This window comes from Gallus gallus, chromosome 6 (assembly GCF_016699485.2).
Source record: "Gallus gallus isolate bGalGal1 chromosome 6, bGalGal1.mat.broiler.GRCg7b, whole genome shotgun sequence".
NCBI classification, from domain to species: domain Eukaryota; kingdom Metazoa; phylum Chordata; class Aves; order Galliformes; family Phasianidae; genus Gallus; species Gallus gallus.
Genome location: NC_052537.1, coordinates 30,149,336 through 30,174,436, shown reverse-complemented (window position 1 = coordinate 30,174,436; position 25,101 = coordinate 30,149,336). Strand labels below are relative to the sequence as shown.

The 25,101-nt window shown below is 40.2% G+C and overlaps 1 long non-coding RNA gene across 2 annotated transcripts; it reads left to right on the top strand.

Annotated features, from left to right (window-relative positions):
- LOC121111171 lies at nt 1-25,101 on the top strand. Of its 2 annotated transcripts, XR_005860893.1 has the most exons (6): nt 1-276; nt 851-1,048; nt 4,961-5,024; nt 17,645-17,680; nt 21,247-21,363; nt 23,287-25,101. It is a non-coding gene; the product is annotated as an uncharacterized LOC121111171 (long non-coding RNA). The 2 variants fall into 2 exon arrangements; XR_005860892.2 differs by lacking the exons at nt 1-276; nt 23,287-25,101 and adding an exon at nt 624-710 and having other exon boundaries at nt 21,247-23,280.

The following is a 25,101-nucleotide window of genomic DNA, read 5'->3' as shown; positions in this document are numbered from 1 at the left end:
TCACATCTGACCTGTGGTTGTGCCTGCTTTCATCTCATCCATCCTTTCATGTTTTCGGATTACGGTGCTGTGGGAGGCCAACCTAAGGTGTTTAATGAATACTATTATTTTATAAGCTTCTCTTAAATAGTTAGACAAATATTCTGTAATCCTTTGGACTCATCCTAGGTCAACCACATAGTTAATGGACAATGATAACAAACAAGTTGAAATTGAAGCTTTGGGGAAAATGCCCCTTCCTTCATCACACGCACGTGTGCGCACATGCACAGTCTGGTAAGTGTTTACATTATGCTTCAAAATTATTTGCTGCACTCGAGAAAAATGAAATTACTGCTTTTAACAAGAGAATTGAAACCAAAGGGCATTTAATCTTTTATAATCAACAAGAATAGTTAAATGCTTGAATATATTAAATCTACTTCTAGCAATCCCTTATTACACAAGCCGTGTTTTCTCCGCTAATGAACTGAATGTTTAAAAATACATTGGGGCAACAGTGGTTGTAAAAACCTGCTTTGCTTTTGAAATGTTTCTCAGTCCAAACTGCAGGCTTTTCACATGTTTTACAGTTCAATCTTTAACGTGATGTAAATATGCCTTAGCTTAAACACGGAATTCCTGCATTTGGAATTGCAGTACAATCACAGCACAGGCTCTGTTTTTCTATAACCATTGTTTTCCCACCAAAGGCTAAAATTTATGGCAAAGTATGTTAAGCATAGTACTATAGAGCTGCCAGATGGCCTACCTCTTAATGCACTGATTAAAAAAATACCTAGAAAATGCAAATTATGGTATTTCCATGCTGGAATTGTAATTATTTACTCTTGTCTTATGCCATGCTCAGAAGCACGACAGACACGGTATAGAAGAAATACAACACTCTGTCATGGATATCTTACACAACTCCAGTCCTGCAGATGTAGTTTGGAATTCTGAAGCATTATTCAAGTGAGTCCCTACATAGGTTGTCCTCCAAAAGAACCTGCGTGTAGATCCTGACAGGAGCAACAGAGAAACCTGTGGGGTCATCGTTCAAGATGCTGTGAGTGCCAAGTGTTTTTTTCCTGCTCCTTCCTCTTAAATATTTCCTTTTTCATTTCTCTGTATTGACTTGGTATCCTTTCAAGCAGATGGGGTCATTTTTTTTCCTGGAACCGTGCAGGATTTTCTGAACCAAAACTGTTACCATCTTCCTGTCATCTTTTCATTGTCAAGAGACAAAGCCCTGTGCAGCACAGGAGAAGTTTAAGGCAAGTATTTCTCAGCCAGGTCCTGCTGCTGTAAGGTGCTTAGCATCAGATAGAACTGGGCCCTCAGACAGACCCTATTCTGTTTTTAAGTGGTCTGCGAGGGACGCACTTTGCCTGAAATTCATTCCAGCCCAAGATTGTGAACATAGCGTACAATAGATGGATTGGTGTAAAACTATCCCAGATAACTGCTCATACATCTTTCCTCTGTCAGTGAAATTTGCCATGATGTGTTCAAAGCCAAGAGGCATTATTTGTGCTGTCCTGGATCTGTTAAGGAATGGCAGGGGGAGGACAGAGATACTTAGGGATTTAAAAGCAGAGAGAACTCTATGAAAGAGATAAAAGGAGTCAAATGCACAAACCCTATTTGAAGTCCTTAAAGCATAAGAAAAGAAAGTATTAGACTTACCACATAGGGAGAGCTGGAATTTGTGTAGCTCTGGCCCCTGTGAACTATAGCTGCTATTTTAGGGGTGGTCTGAATGTTTGAAAAGATAGCCTGAATTCACAAAACTTTTCCCCAGTACTTATCATGCTCTTTTTATTTTTTCGATATAAGTTGGTTCTTTTTACTGTTGTTGTTTTTATGAACTATATCCTAGATGATGTATCTGTTTTCATGTTAGATATCAAAACCAGGAGAATGCTATGGGAGCTGGACAATGGAAAGGAATGAAATATATTTTATACAGTGGCTATCTGCATCTAGATACATTTTCTCCATGATGCCAACGCTAGGTCTCAGACAGCCATATCTGACACAATTTTCCCTACAAGCATACTCTTTGTGTTTAGTACCTCCTCTCTCATATCGCTCAACCTTCTTTTTCTTTCTGCTCTTTTTCTTTTTAACCTATTTTCTCTCCTAAGCAATATCCAGCCCGATATTGATCAAGTAAATTTCAAATCCGGTGCACTCCTGTGAGTTTCTACATTGGTAACATATTTTTCCTCTATTCAATGGCTTTAACATTTACAGGATCTACACTATCTATTATATATAGCGTAGATATTATATATCTACGCTAAGGTCTTCAATGCACTACTGTTCATTTTAAGTTGCCAGTTGCAAAGATCCGGGAAGAGCTCAAAAGATATTGTTTGCTGAGCTGCCTTTCAGAGGCTCTTCTTAACCTTACTATTGTACAATAAGACAAATCCAAATTACTCTGTTCACTGGACTTTGCAACATTGTGCTGAAAATCTCTTGATAAGATTCTGACCAAGTAGATTCTATGTGTTTCCTGTCAGCTACAACCAAGTTGAGGAAAGACATTTTATTTACTGTAGTTTGTCAAACGTACCGCATGTCCCAGACCACAGTGTTGGAAAAGCTGCAGAGATGAAAGCAAGAGATAATGCATGAGAGATATGTTCCTAGCCAGTTTCCCAGTTCCATACCACAAATTTATTAAGGGGATGGTATAAATGAGGCTGTCTGTGTCAGAAGGGTGATGCTGAGGGGGATAAGCTTGTTCGGTGCAGAGAAGAGATGGCTCAAGGGATACCTTACTGCTGCCTTCCAGTACCTAAAAGGAGCTTATAAACTGACTATTTTAGTGATAGGACGAGGGTGGATGATTTTAACTGAAAGAGGGGAGATTTCAGTTAGATGTTAGGGTGAAATTCTTTACTCAGATGTGGTGAGGCACTGGCACAAGATGCCCACAGAGGCTGTGGATGCCCCATCCCTGGAGGTATTCAAGGCCATATTAAATGGGGCATAGGGCAGCCTGATCTGGTGCCTGATTCAGTGGGTGGCAACCCTGCTCGTGGCAGGGGAGATGGAGCTAAATGATCTTTATGGTCCCTTCCAACCCAAGCCATTCTTTGATTCTATGACTATGTCTGTGTCCTTAACGACTTTTAGTATTGCACATAAAGAGTCAAATTCATGAGGTTTTCTTCCAAAACAGAACAGCCAATTCATAGAATCACAGTATCATAGAGTCGTTTACGTTGAAAGGGCCATTTAATTGTCATTTATTCCAACTCCCCTGCAATGAATGGAAACATCCACAGTTATGATCATGTTGTTCAGTGTCTGGTCCGTCCTGGCCATAAATGTCTCCAGGGAAAGGGAAATCCACCCCCTCTCTGGACAACCCATTCTAGTGCTTCATAACTCTTGTTATAAAACAATTTTGGTAGCTGTTTCAGACACATTCTTTGTGACTGTTTTGTATCAATACTATATATTTCTTCTGAAAAGCTGAGAATATTTTCTTGCCCTGTATTAACTGTGTAGGGATAAGCACTTAAGTGCTAGTATTCCAGAGTTCTTGTCTCAAAACTACACAAAACTTCTTCCCCAGCACTGAAAGTTTTATATGTTCTAGAATTACCTTAAAGGAATGTAGTGGGTGGCTTTCTTCCACTTTTGGGTATGGCAAGTCCCTTTTTGCCTGTAATACCTATGATTTACAGGTATTTTTAATATTAGATATCAACCAAAGAATGCAGTTATCCCTTGTGATTATTGTTAATATTATCATTTCCACTAAGCCGTAAGGAAGCATTGATACTACAAAGCTATGTTGTTTTGATGTTGGAGATATATACAGGGTAATTATTAACAGCGACGACATCTCTTACAGCTTTGCTGGACTTTAGTTCTAAGAAAATGGGCACTGGGAGTATAACTTAATTCCTTAAACAGTATAAGCACCTCAAGCAAAACTCTGACCATGTTTAGTATAGGCTAGGCACCATGTAATTAGCTGCATTTTTCATGGCCGATCAGTCTGGCCCTTTCCTGAATTCCAACTTGTAATATACATATCTCTTTATATACACATGTGTATACATTTTTATGTTTATTTATGTATATATATATATGTATGTATATTTATATTTTTATATAATTATATTTGCATATTAAGAACTTCACATTGATTTTTAAATCAACTGTACATAGAAAAGTAGATGCATCAGGAGTTATGATAATACTGGAAAGAATTTCTGGTACCTTGAAGGTACTTTGTGATATTTGGGGGATTTTGAAAAATCTCTTCCAAAATTTGTTCCCAACAACCAGAATGTTCACTGTAACAGCCACTGAAGAGACACATAAGCAATAGGCCACCTTCTGCTGAGATAAAAGAGATTTAGGAACAATCAAGTTGCCTTAGTACTTTTCTAATGTACTGAACTCTCAATAAGACAAGGGAAACCCTTAGCTGCCTTTCTTCAGCACAGAGCTTCACTTCTAGTGAACTCGAGTGATGTAGCTAGGCAAGTAGTTACCACTGGCCTGAAGTATCTTCTCTTTAGTGCATAGTCAAATTAACAATAATGTGTAGATATTATGTTGGCAGATGAAAACAAGCCCAAGTTTAGACAGGAAAATATCTTTTATTTTTCTGAGCTTTAGCACTTCTGTAGATGCTCAATTATATCTCATTAGCTTCATTGACCACCAGTTGTATTTCATCTAAGATTAAGAGAAACTCTTTTCTAATGATTAATCCAAGATCAAGTAAATTTTGAAAGAGAGAAATAATTAGGGATTCTATTTAATTTCTGGAGATGTGAGGTTTACAGAAAGTCTTGATTCTGAAACTCAGTTTCACTGAGCAATCACACTGGAATCCCACATCTTCTCAGCTGAGCATTGTATGTACAGGAACACAACTATGAACACAGATGCTCTCTTACAGGCATAATGCTCAAGTTTCAGCTCTGTCTCCTTCATTTCCCAGAGTCTGTGTTGTCTGGAAGTCAATGTACAGGGGTGACTAGTGAATGAACAAGGAAATCTGCCAAGTAAGTCCTTTGAAATTCAATTTCATACTGTTTTTCGGAAGTAAGTACGTACTATCCAACAGGTATCATGAGTCAGGCTTGAGTCTTTGCCCTTTTAGTTTCCATGAGCAGGACCAATAAAACGTTCTGCAAAACGCCAGTTTATAGGCTGAGTAGGCTGGACACAGAAGCCAAATTAACAACCTGCCACGGTGTAGAAAGCTGCAGATTTGCTCTGATGAATGGAGCTCATAGTAATTTTTTTTTCAGAGTGCGAACTGAAACATTATTGTACAACTATTAGCTTCCAGGAAAAAAATGTAATTGCTTCTAGATGCTACTCGCTGTTTTCAAGAGCTCTTTAACCTTTAACTTTTTCAGTACAAAGGAAGCCTTGCTGTGCAGTGAATCTAACAACACCATCATTTATAGTTGGCAGAGTTCATTAGTCAGTCGTAACAGTTTAATTATTAGCATTTTAATGCATGAGTGTTTAACTAGACAGAACAAAAGTCTTTTAGGTACAGCATGATATTTCTTAAAAGAAAGCAAATTAATTGGTGCCGTTGTTTATACTGGGGCTCATTACTAAAATTAGACAAGTAAAATTAAAGAAATTTGGAGTTAGGTTTTGTCACCAATTAAACTGATGTTATATTTGATGGTCTTTTCAGTACGTTTCAGCTTTAATGAAAATATTTCTCTTTACTGGAATAAAAACTCTTTTGTTTTCTGTCTTAGAAATAGCTGTGGTGACGTGGATGGAACTGATTTCTTCAGGTCTGTCCCTGCCTCAGAGTCTGCTTTGGCTGTAAATTGTTTTTTCTCTCAGTTACCTCTACTTCAGAACTGCTAATGAAACCCCTGTGTGAGCCACACAACAGGTCGCCAGCTATCTGACATAAATAAATAGCCTAAAAATTAAGAAGCCCACTATTTTACAAAAAACACGCATTTTTCATTATAAAATTTGCATCGGAATATTTTCAGTTTTTTAGAAAAGTTTTTTTTTTTTTTTTTTCTCCCCTCAATTTTAAATAATTCTCTAGGATGTTACTTATTTTCTAGATTACACTCTTGGCTGAAAATAACAGCTGTGTGGGAGGTAGAGGTCTGAAGGAGGGTGTCTTTGGGAAATGGTTGGATTGCTTGAGAGATCAAAGGAAGAGAATTAAAAATATGTGGATGCTTATCAAAACAGCGCTTCCGGACTGTCAAAGAATCTAACTGTGGACCAAAGGAAAGCATGTGAACATGGCTTATCTTCACCATCTTGGCATGGCAGGTTAATGGTGCTGGCAGAGCACGTACTAAGAAATCTTACAGTCTTGAATCATCTCATGGTGATGATGCCACTAAACTGTGTCCCCTGACTCACTCTTTTTATTGTTATTACATCCTGTACATGCTGAGGGGTAACTTCTATTAGTGCTTTTCTACCTCTAGTACCCTGTGACCAGCAAATGAGATCACCCAGCTTCCTCCCTTCACTCAGCCTCGTTCTACTTTCTCCCTCCTCAGCTCTCCTTCTTCTATGATGTCCCTCATGGATTAGAACAAGGCTTGGGCTAAAAGCTTAAGGAACATTAGTTTAGAATGTTTTGGTGGGTAATAGGGAAGTGTGTTCAACCCTGAGGATGGTGACTGTCTTCTGCAAGTCATGGGGTGCCCTGATTGCTGGTGAAGTGCATGGTTTGAGGATCCTACCCATCCGTCTCTTCTCACCAATCTGACAGGTGATGGCTGATGGCAAAAACAGCTTTACAAGGACCCAGTGGAACTGTAGGGGTGTGCTACCAGTAAATAGGAACATGGTTCAGTGGGTAATGGTGGTAGTAGGTTGGACTAGACGGTTTTTGAGGTCTTTTCCAATCTTAACAATTCTGGGATTCTGTGATTCTGTTTCTGTGAGTATTATTTTATATTTTTTTTAAGATTCCCTGATAAACCAACTGTTTCTCTGTGGCATTCCTGTCTTTTGTAATGATGAAATGTAATGCAGTAAGGCTTAAGGATCATTTAAAAACTGTCACTTCTTATACTTTGTTGCATACAGAAGTGTTACATCATATTTACAATGTTAAATCAGAAGCTGAAATTTTTGTGGAAGAAATACCTATTTGGATCCAGCAAGTAATGACACCTATCCCATTTCATTATCATTTTATTTGCACTCATTAATTTTAGCAGGATATTTATAATCAGAAATAAACATTTGCAGTGGAAATGCCTTTTCCTCAATATTTCCAGACATTGAGTGTCTTTAGCCAGACAAAGGGTTTTTATTTTTAAGGAATGATATTTCAGAGCTTGAAATGCCAACTCCCTGGTGCTGAGATGGAGTTGCTGGAAGTCTCTTCCAGATGTGAAGCTTTAAGGAATTAAGTTATATTGGGGAAATGGATTATCCCTAGTGGAGTGCATTCTATCACCTCGTTAGGTTTAAGGAGCCCAGGTGATAGAGAATAGTGGGGAAAATATATATTAGTACAAAGTACTTCAAATCACAGAAAAACTGCCACTGATAATGGACCGATTCCACTGTAAAATCTAAGAGTTATTGCATGATTAATATGTTACCATTCAATCAAATAATTGTTGGGAAAGAACCAAATGACAGACTGAGTCCGGATTGTCCCCACGCAGCACACTGGAGCTGCCAAACTACGGCAACATTTGGGTGCAGGAATGACTCTGCACAGCCCATCAGCTCACTGACAAAGCAAAGCCAACCGATCTCTCAGTGTTTTTACACTTTTTACACTATTTCTGCAGTTGTTTTTCTCTTGATTTCTGCTTGCACTGCCTGTCTGATTATGCTCTGCTTCTGTGTGTGTGTGAGAGAGCGTGTGTGTTTTGTACATATCACCAGATTTGAGCTTGCCCTCTGAGGATATCAGTGCCCTAATTAGCACATTGGTATTATGCAAAAGGTAGCAGCACTTCTGCTTCCCTTTAGACACAGAGGGCTTGCTTATCCTACACGGCCTTGTCTCAGAACAAGAAAAGTTTGTTTCTGGTGTACTGGGTTGGTGTCCCCTCCCTGTGAATGGGACACCAATTCCTCCTGGGAATCCCTCCTGAGTTTGAATCAAGTGGCAGCCTGTTTTGTGTAACTATTCAACTCTGCGTCATCATCTGCATGCTGCTGGAGTCCAGGGCTAGAGGTAACACAGAAACAGACTCCAGTGCACAAGGATTTTCCAGACGTACTGTTTGCCATAGTGTTGCACAAGGGCAAGCGGCAGCTGTGCTGAGCACCAGATATTAAAGCCTGGTTAAAGCTTGTTAGGGCTGTACAGCAAAGCACTCAGAAATCAAGAAATGTCAAAGCTAAGGCTCATTTATAAATTCATCCCCCTTTAAAGTACGAATAACAGCGTAGGCAGCTTTTAATTACATAGCCAAGTTCTGTTTTTCCTGGATTTACGCACGAGTAAGATAGTATGTCGGTGTGCACGTATATAGAGCTGCATCGTCTGGGAGAGCATATATGAAAGCCCTTTCTCTTACCCATAAATAGAGATGATTCCAAACCAAAGCCCTAGCTTCAAGCTAGCTGCAGACCTTGGGGAGTTCAAAATCAGAATCTGGATTTGGATCTGAATTTAGCAGCTTAGGCCCATCTGCAATAAATACATACAGGATGAAATGTAGATAACTGAGATATAAGGCTATATAGACTTCAAAGTGGCTCTGATAAAATCACGATAACCACAAGAAAGAAGTGGTGTGTGATCTCAGAAGAGATATCCCCAAGATGTCTATACAGCTTAATTTTCCCACATTGTGTCCTTTTATCTTCAATGGATAAAAGGTGAATTATTATTATTATAGGCAGTGGAGCAGTAACGCCTGTTATTCAGGTTGTCTAACACTTTCCATTGTTCCCCCTCTAGTCACTCGCTTACAACTTTTGCAGACTTTAACCTTTAGAGACGAAGTTTCCCATACCCTGTGCTTGCCTCAGGTTGAATTTGATCAAGAAGAGGTATTCCACCTTCAAGATTGTAGCAATAGTGCTGGCAATAAATCATGTCAACATTTGCTTCTGCATTTGTAAACTGTCATTGTAAGGTAGCTGGAGAGAGGACAGGAGGGCGAGCAAACAGACAGCTCTAAAAGCCTGTGCTGTCATCCTTACCTTATCTACAGAGCGATCATGTTAAATCTCAAATGACAGAGAGTCAGACAGCAGGTGGGCGGGCGATGGAGAAGAAAATGGCATTTCTCACGTGATGGTACCTGTGCTCTCCTTCTCACTGGAGCAGCCTGAATACAGCAATCCACCTGCCTTAATGTCTGCAGGACTCAGTTTTCACATGGCAATGGAAAAAAAAAAGAAAAGGGGCCAAAGTATGTGAAATCTGCTCACCCTGAGAGCTGTCCCACATTCCCCACCCAATCAGCAGATAGGAGCTCTGCTCGGCGAACCTGCCATGGTAGCTGATAATTATTGTTGTATTAATTGGTGCTGTCCAGACTAGACAGAATGTAAAAGATCCCACTGTGTCCAATAATTAATGTTTTTCCCTCACTGCAATGTCATTAATAAGGGGTTCCTCCAAGAAACGAGTAATTGGATGGTTCAGCTTCATTAGGGTATTTTTAGATAAGGTTTGGTCTAGAGACGTAAAGGAAAGCTTATTATGTTTATTTAGACTGTATTATCTGCTGCTAATGTGTTATACTGATTTTGTATCTTCTGCATTCTCTGGGATTGTAGTGATAAAAAGGAATGCGCAAATCACAATTTAAATGAACAGAAATAAAATTCAGTATAATACAGTGATGAAAAAATGCCATCTCAGAATAAATATCATCAGTATCCTATAAATCTCCCCTTTTCTCGGAGGCGCAACGCTATTGTCACAGGAAGACAAAAGTCAGATTTTACTAATTAGAGATGAGTGTAGCGCAGCGCTCTTGTTTTGGCATTTATCTGAGCAGCTTTGGAAAATGGAATGTGTAAATCTAGTTTTGGAAATAACTTTGAAAAGAAGACTAAGGGGCTTTTTCAGGGGTATCACTTACACAGTCATGTATGACTTTATTATTCTGCAAAGATGCCTTGGGAATCTGACTCACATGAAAACTTGATATGCAAGAGAGCTATAGACCAGGATGTGGCGGATTTACACAGGAAACATATATGGCTAGTCAAAACAGCTCTGTTTTACCACAAAGGAGCTTTGCACATGCTTTGCGAGGATTTTATGTGGGAGTTTATTCTTGAACACAGCATATAGCCAGTTTTTCACAACCCAAACTTACTCTAGTTAAATTTTTAAGGCAACTTAGCCAAACTGGTCCCATTCACAGCTGCATCCTCTTAATCTCATCACAAGACAGAGATCTCCCACTAGGAAATGATAATCCACAGTTTAGTGTCTGTATTATACTTACTGCAAACACAAGAGACTACATTCATCCCAAGTAATTCTCTAAATGTGAGAGATCTTGTTACAACAGGAATGCACTTGGCCCACTGGGTGTCAGAGAGTGACATAGGCTCATCACACCGTGCTAAATAAAAGTGAAGGAAAACATCATCGGGGATGGTAGTCCAAGAGCTGGGTGATGTCAGTTGATCCTCATTAAGTTATTGTGTCAGTCAGTGTTTTCAGTAGGTTCTTGCTGGAGAAGGGACACTCAGCCAAAACCTGATGTCGAATAGTTATAAATCTAGAGACAAGAGTTTGCCTCCTCCCTCCACCTCTCCCAACTGTTTCTTCGCCATGAATCCTGCACTCTGACAGCTCTGTATGAACTGTTCGCATCAGTACTAATTTAAAACCAAGAATTCCTACAAACAATATTCAGGGCACGTCCAGACAAACATCCAGAACTGCCACGCTAAGTTCATCTCACGTAACAGTTAATACAGCTCCCGCAAAGTCACCACATCATAATATCCTTTTGTAATAGGTTGTGATTTTAAGTAACATATCTCATTAATATAAATGATCCAAAATAGACACACAGAATTTTGCTGCCTGTTCATTTCCCATCCCAATGCCTCTGGACCCCTATCTACTCTAGGTTAGCGCGGAGTAAATCACACATAATTCTGCTGAAGTCGGGGGTGTTACACTGGCATAAGTCAGAGTACAATAAAGTCCTCAGTGTCCCGGGTTCCTCAGTAAGATTCACAAAAGTAAATTCCATTAGTATGTGTAGAAATATGTCTTTCTCATAATGATATGACTAAAAACTTTTGTACTTCAGAGCAGAAGTACAGAGACCCCTTGAAAGCCAGATATTGATAGCTTGCTTTATGTTTAAAGATGTCAACAGAATACAATGGTTCTCAGCATCCACATTAGTTATCTTTAGTAAGAGAGAAGAAGATTTAAAGTAAGGGAATGAGGTTTGCAATGTAACAAGATAAAGTCATCTCCTGCAGCCTAGAGGATTTCTTTAATCTTATTTTTAGAGAAGAGCTGAGAAGCTTTTGCAAAACCGGCTTGTTTGGATTCAGTTTCTATTTTATCTCATCCACAAAAGTTTGGAGCTGAAGGGGGAAACAGATAAAAGTTTTGAGCAAACTGGGATGGTTTTACATTGGTCTCATCAACCTTCCTAATCTAGGTTTGATTTTGCAAAACCTGTCTGAATCCAGATCTCTTCTTATCCAGCCTACAAAACACACACACACACACACACACACACACACACACAAACAAAATCTTAGGAAAGTTTCAAATCAAGAAATATTTTTTTAAAAGTCACATTTTCTCCTAGCTTGAATTTAGATAACTGTTAACTAACTTTTTTTCCACTGACAGAACTCTATACCTACAACAAGAATTTGATTTTCATAAGTAGATGTATTTCCTCTGGATGATTTAAAATTGACATTTTTCCTGAAATCAATTTTGCCTGAGGAATATTTCAGCGCTAGACAGGGCTTTCTTTTCTTTTACAGGATTTTTTTAAATTATTGAAATAGTATCCAATCTGAATATTTGAATGCACGCAAGAGAGAACATTTTCAAGATTCAGGAGCACAGCTGCATCTTTCTTTTCAGGTTCATGACCTGGATAGGCACATTAAGTCCATAGAAATGACATAAAACACAATCAGGATACATTCTTTCGAATCTGTGTTTTCCTCTCAGGATTTATTACTGAAGACCTTTACTACAAACATCTTTATGCATTCAGGAGTAAGTTATCTGCTTCAAAATATGTGATAGTCCTATAAGTAGAATAAAAATGATATCTTCAGATATTTCTTTTTTTCAAATCTGCCAATTCTTTGTTGCCACTGTTGCGTTTTCCTGTGGTCTGCCTGCTTGAAGCTAGGGTAAGGAACAGGATTCCAAGCTCCTAGAGCAGTCAGAGGACCCCCAACCCTCTACGTTTCTCACCAACCACCTCAGCAGTCACACAAAACACAGTTCATATATTTTGTTAAAATCATTCGCTGTAGTCTATGGGCTGGACCAGAGTTTAGATTAAAAGAAAATCTAATTTTCCTTGTGTGCCCCCTCCTCCTCTTCATGTTAAAAATAGGTAAAGCAACACTCGTATTTCTTGGATTATTTTGCAGCATTTGATTCATCCAACATTGCCAAATATTTTTGTCCTCTTTCCAAAGTGCTTCTGGGGATAAACAGTAAAGTTCTGAAGGACCTCAGGCCTTTTCCTAAAGACTGAGCATTCCTAGCATTTGTCCCTACATCTCTTAAGTTCCTGCAGGCAAATATTTACAAGCTCTGCCCTTTGCCTGATATTGCTTAACATGGAGGGTGCTGGAAGAACAAGAAAGACAAAGTGGTTAGAAATGTCAGGAGTGAGATTATACAAATTTGTACATCTCCTTGCTAACAAACACAGAATCTTACACATTTGTCGATGCCTAGCTGCAGTGAACGTGTGGGTTTGCATCTGCTGGAACCCAAGGTGAGATGAGGATGTGCTTGGTAACGCTTGTTCCTTTTGCAGTCAAGGGACCTGGTATTTCAACTGCAAAGTCATTCTTGGCCTACTTTCAGTGTAGTTGCATAGATGCACATTTGTATCTTGTATGGCTTGCAGATCCAAACATAGCCATGATGACCAAAATCAACTGTCCCTGTCTGCCCCAGGCCCAAAGGGCGTGATCCACACTGCTAGGGCTGGACATAGCCATGGTGATTCAGAAGCTGATGAGCTCTAGCTAAGTTTACTATAATTTGTAAAGATGAATAAAGCCACAGATGTGATTAAGCTTAACAGGACAGGCCAGCTTTCAACACCAGATGCACACAGCAATCTAATTTAAGGTTCTGTCTTGCTGTTCAGAATTGCCTTTTGTTCCTCAGGAAGCCAGTAGATACCATGATAACCGACCTAGCAGAAAGTAGCAGTGGAGAAAAATCTAAAAGCCAATAAAACAATTAAGAGGATTCTCACACAAAGGATTACCTGTGTAAACAGATCCTTCTTTTCTCTTTGCTATGTCAAGCTGCTGCGTTACCATGAGAAAAAGGAATTTGGTTATCAATGGAATATGTGATTGCATTTAGTTGATGTTGTTGTTGCAGCTTAAACTGAAACTGGGTGAGACAATCCTTCCATGGCTATCATGCAACCAGACTGACTACTTTGAAAATTCACTCAAAACAAAATCCTTGGTGCCTTGGGCAATCTGGACAGCAACACCACCGGTTAGGAGAAAAAAAAAAAGAAATTTCGGAGGGAACATCTCCTTGTGCTCACTGCCAGCCCTTGAATTACTGGGAAGGCATTCCTAGAAAAAGGGCCTCCAGTCAAGGCAGTGAATGACAGCACTGCCTCCAGAAAAATCAATTCTGTGTGGTGAAAGCCCAGAGCCTCTGTTCTGGAGGCCTTCCTTCTTTGAAGCCGAAAAATCAAATGAAGCTTCAAAACTTCATCTCAGCTCTAAATTGTCATAAATCTTATTTATGCTATGAAAGGAAACAAAATGTACTGAATGGGTAATCAGTGTGCTGATGTGCCCTGAAAATCCTGCCTCTCTGAGTACAAGGAAAATCCCTTCCCTATCTCCAGAAGGGTTTTGGTTTCTTGCTTTTTTTCATTGCTCAAGGTGCCCCCAGTTCTGCAAAAAAGAGTATCACGTGCTGCCACTTGTGGAATCATTTTCATGAAAACATGAATTGATTGGAAAATGAGCCCACTTTATTTCAAGGGGACAGGCAACACCAGCAGGAAAAAGAAAAGAGGGATAAAAAACACACATTACAAATACAATAAATGATACACACGCAACACACACAAAAAGGAAATTGGAGAATCTGACTCTCCTTGAAATGTAAACTGTGTACAGATTTACTCTGAGAAATGAACAGATGTTTTTGAGATTAGTGGAAACTACTGTACAAAACCTCTGCTGGGTGCCTAATATTTTAGATTCCATAGCCCAAGATTTCTTATAGCCAACATTTCAGAGCTCTCCCCTTTCTAGCGGACCACGAAGCTGTCCAAAAGATGTGTAATTTCTGCTCCTCTCCAGTTCCTGATTTTATAATTAGCTCTCAGCATTACCAGAGATCACCCATTAGCACAAGACCCAGCAATGTGTCGCATCCTCCTGCAATGCTGCATAATGTTATTGTTGGCAGCCCTGGAAGATGGACAATCAATGAGATGAATAGTGCACGTCTTTCCTTCGCAAACTACGTACAGTTGATGTCTTCATGAAATATCAAACATGGTTGCAGCTAATGCATGGAGGTAGACTGATTTTTTATGTTACCCACAGTGGATAAATAAACTGTAGAAGGGTACATGCCATATTGTACCTTGTCTCCTTCCTTGTGAACAGCAGCAGGCTGGAAGCCACAGCCTTCAACACTTTACTATTAAAGAGGGCTTATTGTACATTTTACCCATTTCATGTAAGTCCAGTGCCCGAGAGAGGCTCTTCAGGATAGATTTTACATCTGCTGCTCAATTCTCAAGTGCCCACTCAGGAGTATGGAAGTACTTGGGGAATTTTGGGTTTTAAAGGAGATATTTTCAAATAGAGGGTTATTATAGTACCTTTTAACTACGATCTCCATGTGAAAAGGTTTCAATTAGTAAAATATATGTTAGATTGGTGTGCCAAGGGACTTGGGAGATAGCTTGTTGGGATGCCTGCACCTTTGCATTTATTCAGTACCCTATGATACAGCATAAGTGATGCTTCTATATTATTATTATATAATACTTCTATATTCCTATTTCTAGCCTCATGGGTTCAACCAGACTGCATACATTAGGGAAATACTATGTTTTGGCATACTGGGAGAGGTAAGATGTGTTGTCTTGTGCCATGATGTGAAACTCTTATTTCAAATCTATGAAAAGCAGTAGAAGGCAATGGTCCTATCTTCACCACAGTTCTGCCTTCATGGAACTGCAAAATTTAGTTAATCTTTTACAGTTTCCACACTTAGCATCTTTCCAAGCAATATAGAACACATGTTCATCCAGTGGTGTATATATATATACAGAAATATAGATATATACATGTACACATTTGTACAAAAGAAGATTCATTGGGTTTTTTGGTCAATTGGCTCACACCTAAAATAACTTTTTAAGTTAAATGAAACAAGTCAATTTGGGACACATCAAATGCAATTTAGAAACTTTCATACATCTCAGATGTGTAGTTTTGACTCCAAAGAACATCAGTCAAGCTTGGGAACTGCGTTTGCAGTATTACTGTTATTATTATTGTATTATTGTTTGTAGTGTTACTGTTATGCAATAACACTGGCTGTTGTGGTGGCTAATGAGGAGATAAGCCATGAAATACAGTGCTCCATGGAGTCCTGCAAGAATTAAGCTGTGAATCTGTGATGAGTCCAAAACAGACAAAAGAGATGCTTCTCCATGTCTATGGTGGAGGGACTCTTTACTTATTCAGGTTTTCTTTTCACAGTAGCTGATTTTTGAGAAGTAACTGAGTTTTACCATACAGCTGAGTGCAACTGCTAATTCTGTCTTCTCTGCATTTGACAAGTGAACTCCATCATTAAAAATTACAGTTTCAATGATAGTAGAAATATGTATAGATTTATGTAGCTAAATAATTCCTCTTCCCTTTATTTTGCACTATATGTGGGTCTCTCTGAAAGTAGTGCCTCCTATTTATTATCATGGTAACTGCAACAGATACAAATAGCACAGTAACACAGTTTGATCTGAGCTACAAAACACTATTTTTCAACACAGTCAGCATCATTAGCTATGCATGTTCACCAGCACTGAACAAGAGCCTGCATGCCTTGCTCATAAAAATCTGCACCAGTGGAGATGGCTCAGTGGCACCGTTGTCACTGCTGAAACACACCATCCACCCTTCTGTAAGCATCAACGAATGTCAGTGGCTGCCATTTTCTCTGCATGGAGGAATTCACTGACAAACCTTTGCTTCATACACACTTCCATGTCAGATGTCATTTTTGTCAGACTGCCCCTCTGCTACCATCTGTCACACAGCAACAACACAGAATAGGATATTGGTGGGAAGGTTCAAGCTCTACTGCCATATCACATCTGCTTCTGACGTTGTGAGCCAACAAAACCAAATAGGAGGCATTAATTTCAGAGCAACCCTCATAAAATAAGGGGCATTATGTCCAGAGTAGTCCTTTTAGATGGTCTTTTAATAAAATCTAGCGGGCAAAAAAAATTGGCACTAGAACCTTCACTTTGATTCACAAATGAATCCAAGGCAAAGGTAGTGCCAGCACCATTTCTTGCCTCACAATTTGACCTAATTCTTCATGCTGTGCCTGGTTTATACAAGCACGGGCAAAATGGCTGATGCCCAAAAGGCTAATAAAGATCACCCTGTTCCCAGCATGCTCTCTACTGTTAGAAACCAGCAATTAACTTAATAGGGTTCCTGAAATGCGGTAGTTTCAGGAGATGTGGCATGCGTTGACATTCTCTGGCTCGTCTAAACAACCTCCCATCCCTCAGAAGCAGGATATGTTTGCTATTTGAATTATTTAGGAGCATGTTATGTGAATGATAAAGCTGCACTTTGCAGCATTAAGTCTAATATTTTATGATCTTCAATTGATTAGGTAGGCTTTTGGGATTAGCTATAAAGGTTGTGATAAAACATCCCAGATTCTGGCAATTTGTGTTCACAGTTGGAGTTTCAAGTTCTATGCAGAAAAAGTTGTGGAAAAGAAGTCGTTTTATCTTATGTTTTCTATCAAAAAGACTATTTTACTCGCAACTCACCAAACATGTTTTGAGATGTCCAAAGAAAATAAAGGAATTGATTTGCTCAGCCAGCTAGAGCAGTACCAATATTTTTATGGGATTTAGTGGACATTCACACAAAGGTTTATGTGAGGAAGGATACTTGTGCAGCAAGGTATGAGGAAATAGCAAAACAGATTGATTTGGACAAAAGGAAACCATCAGGGGTTGAGACAGATTTAAACAAAGGTGGCAGAAGAGAAATAAGATGACATGGAAGAAAGCATAAAAGCAAGAATGAAAGAAACAGAGGTAGAAGAGACAGAGGAGCAACACTAAGACATGGTGAAGAGGGGATTAAAAAAAAAAAATCAAGATTTTCAAAGGAATAGAGGATAAGCCATCAGGCCTCACAAAACTAACTTCTGCTCCTGCTGATTTCTTCTTTCTCATTGCTTCTCCAGTTTCCATGCTACTGGCTTCTGCTTCTGACAATAGAGGTAAGAATACTGGCTCACTATAAACAAAAGTATCTAATTTTACACTTCTGCCACTGCAGGGAAGAGTAAGAAATCTCTGATCTCTTCTGACTGGCCCTTTAGTGAAGCATAGGAATGAAATCTATCAGGCCATCAAAAAACGTGTGGCTCCCACAAAATGCCATGCATTTATTTTAAGACATGAGGCTCAACCAAGTTCTGTGTTCTTGGTCCTTCTGATGCTTGCTATTTTGACACCATCATGCAATAAATATCTCAAAATTACAGTGAGACTTTAAAATGATCCATTTCCACATTCAGCAATACTTGGCTGAGTCAAATTGCACAGAGCTACAAATATTGGTACCCAAGTACAAGCATGTGCAGGTATTCCTGGGTGCTGAGCAAAGGAGGTTGTGTCAATCTCTGTAAATCATAGAATCATAGAATAATTAAGGTTGGAAGAGATCACTAAGATTATCCAGTCCAACCATCAACCCATCCCCACCATGCCCACTAACCAAGTCCCTCAGTGCCACATCTCCACAGAACTTGAACACCTCCAGGGATGGTGACCCCACCACCTCCCTGGGCAGCCTGTGCCACTGCATTACCACTCTTTCTGAGAATAAATTGCTTCTCATGTCCAGCCTGAACCTCCCCTGGCACAACTTGAGGTCATCACCTCTACTGTTGTTATCTGAGAGCAGAGGCCACCACCCATCATCCTCCTTTCAGGGAGCTATGAAGAGCAGGAAGGTCTGCCCTGACCCTCCTTTTCTACAGAAGAACATGATGTGGCTGAGACCAGAGGGGTGGTGAGGACACCCAGCCCTGTTTAGGGTCCCAAGGGAACCATCCCCTCACTCCATCCCATCCTCACTCACCATGCTGTCGACAAGGGTTAGGCAAAGGCCACTGTGCACCCCTGGTGTTCTCTGCACCAAAATGTGTCTGTCTCCTCATTTCTGAAGAGTGACATTGTAAATGTCAGCATCTTATCTTTAGTCAGCAAACAGTTTATTAAATGCAGCCCGTAATATTGATGGAGGGTGTTAATCGTGTTCCCAGCCACAGCAGTGGTGTAGTATAAGGGAGAACAAAATAGGGCAGGATAGTACAGAAGTACATTAATTTATACCAGTCACAGGACTGTAACCAGCAGCCTTACATTAACGTGACGTAAATTATTGCACGCTGCTCCTTTCTCATATGCATGGCTCTTCTGAACGACTATTTATTTTTAACTGCTCCCCACTGATCTGAATGCAGTTATTGACAAGTAACAAGGTATGGATTGTTATTGCTTTTCTTGTCATAAATCCCTGCAGACATTTACTTAGCGGGAATTAAATCACAATCATGTGTCATTTATTTTGCATAAAATGAGACATAAGTAGTCTTAATCATATAGCTGTAGAAAGAACAACCGCACCATTGTTTTCTATATTTGAACAATAATTCTATATTTAAACTTAAATATTATAATTAGCAGCTTTGTTTGCCTTGCTTAGAAGTAAGATAGGTAAGATTGACACCTCACTTTTGACACCAGACATTAGATTTAATAAGCATAATTTTCATTTAGTTAAGTCTAGACTGATTTTTTTATCAATGTATTTATTGTAGAAAGCAAATGTACATAAAGAAAGTTGGCATATTTATGAAGAAAGCTGAAATGACTTTTATGTGCTGCTTTGTCCAACTGATAAAATACCTACTGGCATGAAAATACCTATAACAACAGCTGAAATCACACCAGTGTGTAATTGACATGTGATTTTTAAAAATGCTCAAAGTAATAACATACTATCTCCTAAGTAAAGATTCTTCTGTTCACACTTTATCCATTTCCAAGAATCTTTTTGTCATGTAAATTTGCATTGATTAGTTTTTAATTTGAGTTTCTAAAAATGTGCTCTGAATACTTAATTCCAGCAAAAGTACTTTTTTTTTCCTAGTATTTATAACAATTGCAGTCCACAAATGTGGAGCTTGAGTGTATGTTTTCTACCACCCACAAATATCAGCTGCTTCAATGATCTTTAGTTTCACCAAAAGCCTGATATTAGCTACTCCTGTTGGTAAACTTAAATTGTTAAATTGATATTCAAAAGGAGTAAAGGTACCGAAGTCCCATCCCTGCTCTGCTTATGTAAGCAAAACTGCTGACTGCTATCCTGATGACAAATTGCAGCGCAGAGCGTGGCAGGATTTGACACCCAAGGAAATGAGAATTTTGTCGCCAGTGCGATCTGTGAGCACAAATTCACCGTGGCCATGATCGGAAGCACTCTGCTGGCTCAGGGCTGCCCTGGCTGAGGGTGTTTGGGCAGCCCTGGGGATGGCATTTCCCAGGATTTCCCCAAACTCAGCCAGAGCAGCCCCTTCCCCAGCCGGGATCCAGCACAGCTCTGTGCATCTGCTGCAACACCATCCACTGAGGGGAGAGATGGGATGGCATGGGATGGACGGGACGGGACGGGATGGGACGGGATGGGATGGGGTAGGCTGCAATGGGACAGGATGAGATGGGATGGGACGAGATGGGATTGGGTGGTGTGGGAAGGGATGGGGTGGGGGCCTACTGGGAATGGGCTATAAATAGAACTCAGAGACAATGATAAAGCTGGTGGCAGACAGAGACAGGCAAGGGACAAAAAAAACTTTAAGTCAGCTTCAAGACTTAGCGGTGAGGGGGTAAAAGAGAGGTAAAATGAGTTAATATCTTAGCTGCATGTAGATCTACAGGCATTTGTGCAATGTTTGGATTTTCCTCCAGCTTTACCTTAAAATACAGTTGTGTGGGTTTTTTAAATCTATTTAAGATATTATAAGATGCTATACAAAGAACATTAATTTTGGACTATTTATTTTAAATCAAGGTAGACAATTAATTTCCTCTTTCTGGACATGCAAAATCTTACGTCCTTCTATGAAAAGACTTTCATGGCTGTATTTTTTATTGTTCATGCATTACTTTTGAAGTAAGCTTTTTATTTCCTTCCTCTTTTAAAGGAAAAAGGTATCAAATTTTGCAGTATAGGCATAAAAACAAATCATGTTTGAAATAATCTAGAGATAAAACTTTATTTCTCTTAGCTGATTGCATTATTTGAATAATAACATTTTCAAAAAAAAAAAAAATTATTCATCTGACTGATGAAAGAAAGTACCTGATACATATTTTTATTCTAATATTACTCCAGTGGAATATTGGCAACATTTTATGTTTCAGCCTAAGCTACAAATTCCTTCAGAACAAATCAAATGTCTTTAAAGAATATTTCTGTTTGAAAAGGAATTAAGCTTTCCTGAAAGAATTTTAAAGGTTGTGATATTCGCAGTCTGATAAAGCAGCACCTTTAATGAAATTCTAATTAGCAATTTCATGCACTTTGCTATTAGTCATATCAGATTAGTGCACATTTTCACAGCCTTCCTTTAATTAAGTGCACTTATTCCAAGTTTCAAACACTTTTCTTATAAGATGAAAACTGTGCTGAAATGTTATTTAGTAAACAGCAGACGTGTGAAAGCAAAGGTGTGTATCTGCGTGCTGACGGACATTTTTAAACTGTCCACAGATTTGTACATCGATGCTGTGCTCGCCAGCTGGTCCGTGGGATTTGCGTTATGCTATTTGTTTGGATGGATGCGTTCCTGTAAAGAGATGATGTCGCGTTTTTCAGCCGGCACAGGAGGTACCCAAAGTTCTCAGCGTTTGACTTGTGCACGAATTTCAGATTCAGGCAATAAGAGTGAAATTGGTATTAAAAAAATTCGGACGGCACAGGCTTCGTGGTTTTTGTTTTCCACCACATTGCAGTGCAGCGGGGTAGTTGGTGCAGGGAATGCACCATGGACCCAACGCTTTGCCCACCCAAACCATCAGCAAAATGTCCATATCGCTCAGTGGGAGGAGGTTAGGTCTTATCTCTGTTGTAAGAGTATTTCATTGCAAAGGCAAATGCTTCTAAAATACCGCACATAGCACTCTTCTCTATGTGAGCTGGTTAACATGTGGTCAGCATTGTTAAAGGTGAGAGATTACAAACAGTGCATTAATTCGCAGCGCACCTTGTTTGCATGATAACAGCAAGATGTAATGCGCGTAATGATAAGCAAAGCTATTATGTGCAGATAGATAAAGAATATAACACATTCCTTGCTCTTTCCACAGTACATGGCTACAAAAACCCCAGCGCAACAGCATTTCCCATTTCTCATATTTTCCAGCACATTTCGGTTCCTTCTGCTTTTCTTCCCATGTAGGGCTCCTCGGGACCGCCGTGTCCCTGGATTTGCATTTTATTGCATGAGCTAATTGCACGTGTTTTTAAACACATGTTCTCTTGCTGATGTCATTCATTTAGACTGTAGCATTTCTGACATATTTAGGTAGTCCCCCAGGCCTCGTAGCCCTCTTAGCAGGGTCCTTTCAGTGAGGGGTGTTTGCTTTATGATTACTGACTGACATCTCAATAACGTGGAACATATTGAGCAGTGCATGTCTATCGAGCAGCCTTTTTAAATGCACGGTCCACTTTGTCAAGTCATGTGCGAGCCATAATTTAGGCTAATAATTACCAGACATGAATGCTATGAAACATTGATGTCTACACTTTTTCCCCCTCTAAGTACTGAATTTTAATACATTCAGAAAAGGTTTTCCAAAGGCCAAGATAAGCCCCCTAAAAAGCTCATATGGAAGCACTTTAAAAGTGATAAATGATTTGGAATCTACACTGTCTACTGATGTACGTCTCAGGAAAGAAAATTAGAGCTAACAGGTGTTAGATAGGGAATGGTGAAGCATTTTAATAGAATTGTCAAAATGTTGGTCCCAGATGCTGACATTAATGCATGCAACGAGGAATGTAATGCCGCACCGCCATTAAATGATTATTTGTTTAAATTTTGAGTCGATGGCAGGAAATCCTAACTTTGTCCACTACTTCTCTGTACAGGCCATCCCTCCTGTGCTTTCCTCTATGATTTGCATCAAAGTGTAATGGTTATATGGCTCACATCTGCATGCTTTAAATAACCCATGCCTGTCAAATTTCATTTTTTCCTCTCAGATCAGAACCATCATAACCCCTTCTCCGCCAGCCTTGAAGTCGGTACAAATCTATCTGTACATTTGGGGGAAAATAATTTAAATGCTGCGAGTTACGGGGTAATTAATCTTTGAACTATTTTCCAACTTCAAATGTATTTACTAAGCAATCTGCATGAACCTGTGATTACTGCGTATTTGTGAGGTATTTTCCATGTAATCACAAAGCAGTTACACGGTCATAGGAATCTTGTAAATTATAACGATAGCGGGGGAAGCGGCGGGAGGGGGGAGCTCTGCTGCTCGCACTAAAAAGCTTTTCCAGAAATCTTTGGAATTCTCTTCAGTGAAATCGCCTGAGACGGCAGAGAAAGCACGTCCTTTGGAGATTACTAGAATTTCTGCCAACAAAAGGGGATCCGATATCCATGTACGGTTCAGCTGGATGGAGGGGGAGAAGGGAGCGGAGATAGCGGCAATTTATTATTATTATTATTATTTAATCCATTGTTTGAATGGTGAATCACTAATTTAAAAGTTGCTGCGATTTTTTTTTTCACTGCAGTTTGCAGGCTGCTGAAAGCTCAACAGCCATTCAGGCTTCAAAGACAAAAGGGAGATTTCCCTCTTTAATCTTCGCCGATGTTCCCTCACTCAACCCATCTTGGCTGGAAGCTCTCTGGAGCAGCGCACACAGCGCTCGCCAATGCGCGGAGCCGTGCGCTCCTGGTGCTAATAAAGCCATCGCTCCGGCACGGCAGGTCGGGTGATTACTGCCTCTGGTAAATGCTTGTGAGACAATAAGCAGACATAGGGAGAAATGAACTGATCGAGGTGAGCAAGAGGATGGGGTGGATGAGAAACGCGGGGTGGGAGAGCCTCGGCAATACGTTCACCCAGGGGAACCTCACCCTGCTGGTGGATTCCCGACCCACGCTCTTATCTCTCTGCAGAGCCCGCAGTGAAAAGCCAATGCTGTTCAGGAAGCTTTTTCCTTACAGATGAGATATAAAACCAATGCCTGCCTAACCACTTATGTACATTAATGATCCCCCAGTGCTCTCCAAAAGAGGAAAAATATTAACCCAGGCATCATAATAATATGCTGCTTGCTTATAAGCCCTGTACAATTTAAATTCAATCTGGTGTGATGTTATTTCTGACTTCCTGACCCAAATTGGTGTGCGTGCAGCTCTGAGCTGTTAAGCAGATGATTGTTCCATCCCAGCAGCAGATCCATCTCTCCGATGCCTTGGAAGGATTTCTCGGCCTGCGTTGCAGAGAGCCTCTGTTGAAAAATGTGCCGCATGTCAAACCGTTGGCTGAGCACAGCACATCATCCATGGGGCCATTTTTACTGTACACACACATCCTTCGTTTCCTACGAACACACCACTGCCAGAGACTGCAGATGGAGAAAGGCTCTCAAATCCCTCTGTTGGTAAAAAGGCGAAAATGCTCCAGACGGATTTTCCTCTCCTTTTCCACCTACCCACAGCTCCTTCAGACAGCGTCCTCCCTATGCAGCAAATGCAGTCCTGTGAAGGTCAGGGTTGGTGATAGGCCCGTGTTTTGCTGCTGTGTGCTCAGGTGCAGAAGGTATGGGAACCCTCCTGGTCCCACCCTGTCTGGGTTTCCCTGGGAGAGCCCTGGTGCCAGGACCTGCACCCCGGAGCTGCTCACACCCTACCTGCTCCGCAAATGAGCAGAGCCAAAGCAGATGGCTTTGTGGAGCATAAAACAAAACAGAGAGATCTGTGGTGGCTGCAGAAATACTGCCCTGGCTCTCCCCTGCGTGATCAGGGGATGGCAGGGCTCTCCTGCTCTGGGCAGCTGGGTGAGCCCCTAGAAGCTGGAGCTGCTGGAAGAGCTGGCTGCTGACCGACCTCCTGCATGCCCAATCCCAGCTCTGCGCTTGCATTTGTGTTGCAGCAGTGTTTTCCTGGGAGCCAAACAAAACAGTTGTTCATGAGCCACTCAGAGTATGTGCTGGGGCATGAAGGAGGTGTCAGTTTGTCCTAATTAGTAATTGCAACAGACTCACTTTGGTGTAGTGTCCTGCTAAAAGGAATGGTATGAAGGATCTTGTCATCATTCCTCTGGAAAGTAAAGTAGTCCTCCCCAGTCCGTGGTCCCAAGCAGAGTTTGCTTGCTGATACATGATCATGGGCAATGAAATGAGCTCCAATCTCCATTTACGAGCTTTTACAATCAATGGTATGGTTAAAGATTGCATGATAACCATGCTGGGAAACTTCTGTTTCTTACTCCCCTGTTTTCAGTTGCAGATATTTTATAATTCAATGCTGGACTTGTACATAATACTTCAGTACCATTCATGCAGGTGGCTCCAATAAATTTAGAAACTTTTTTTGTGGTA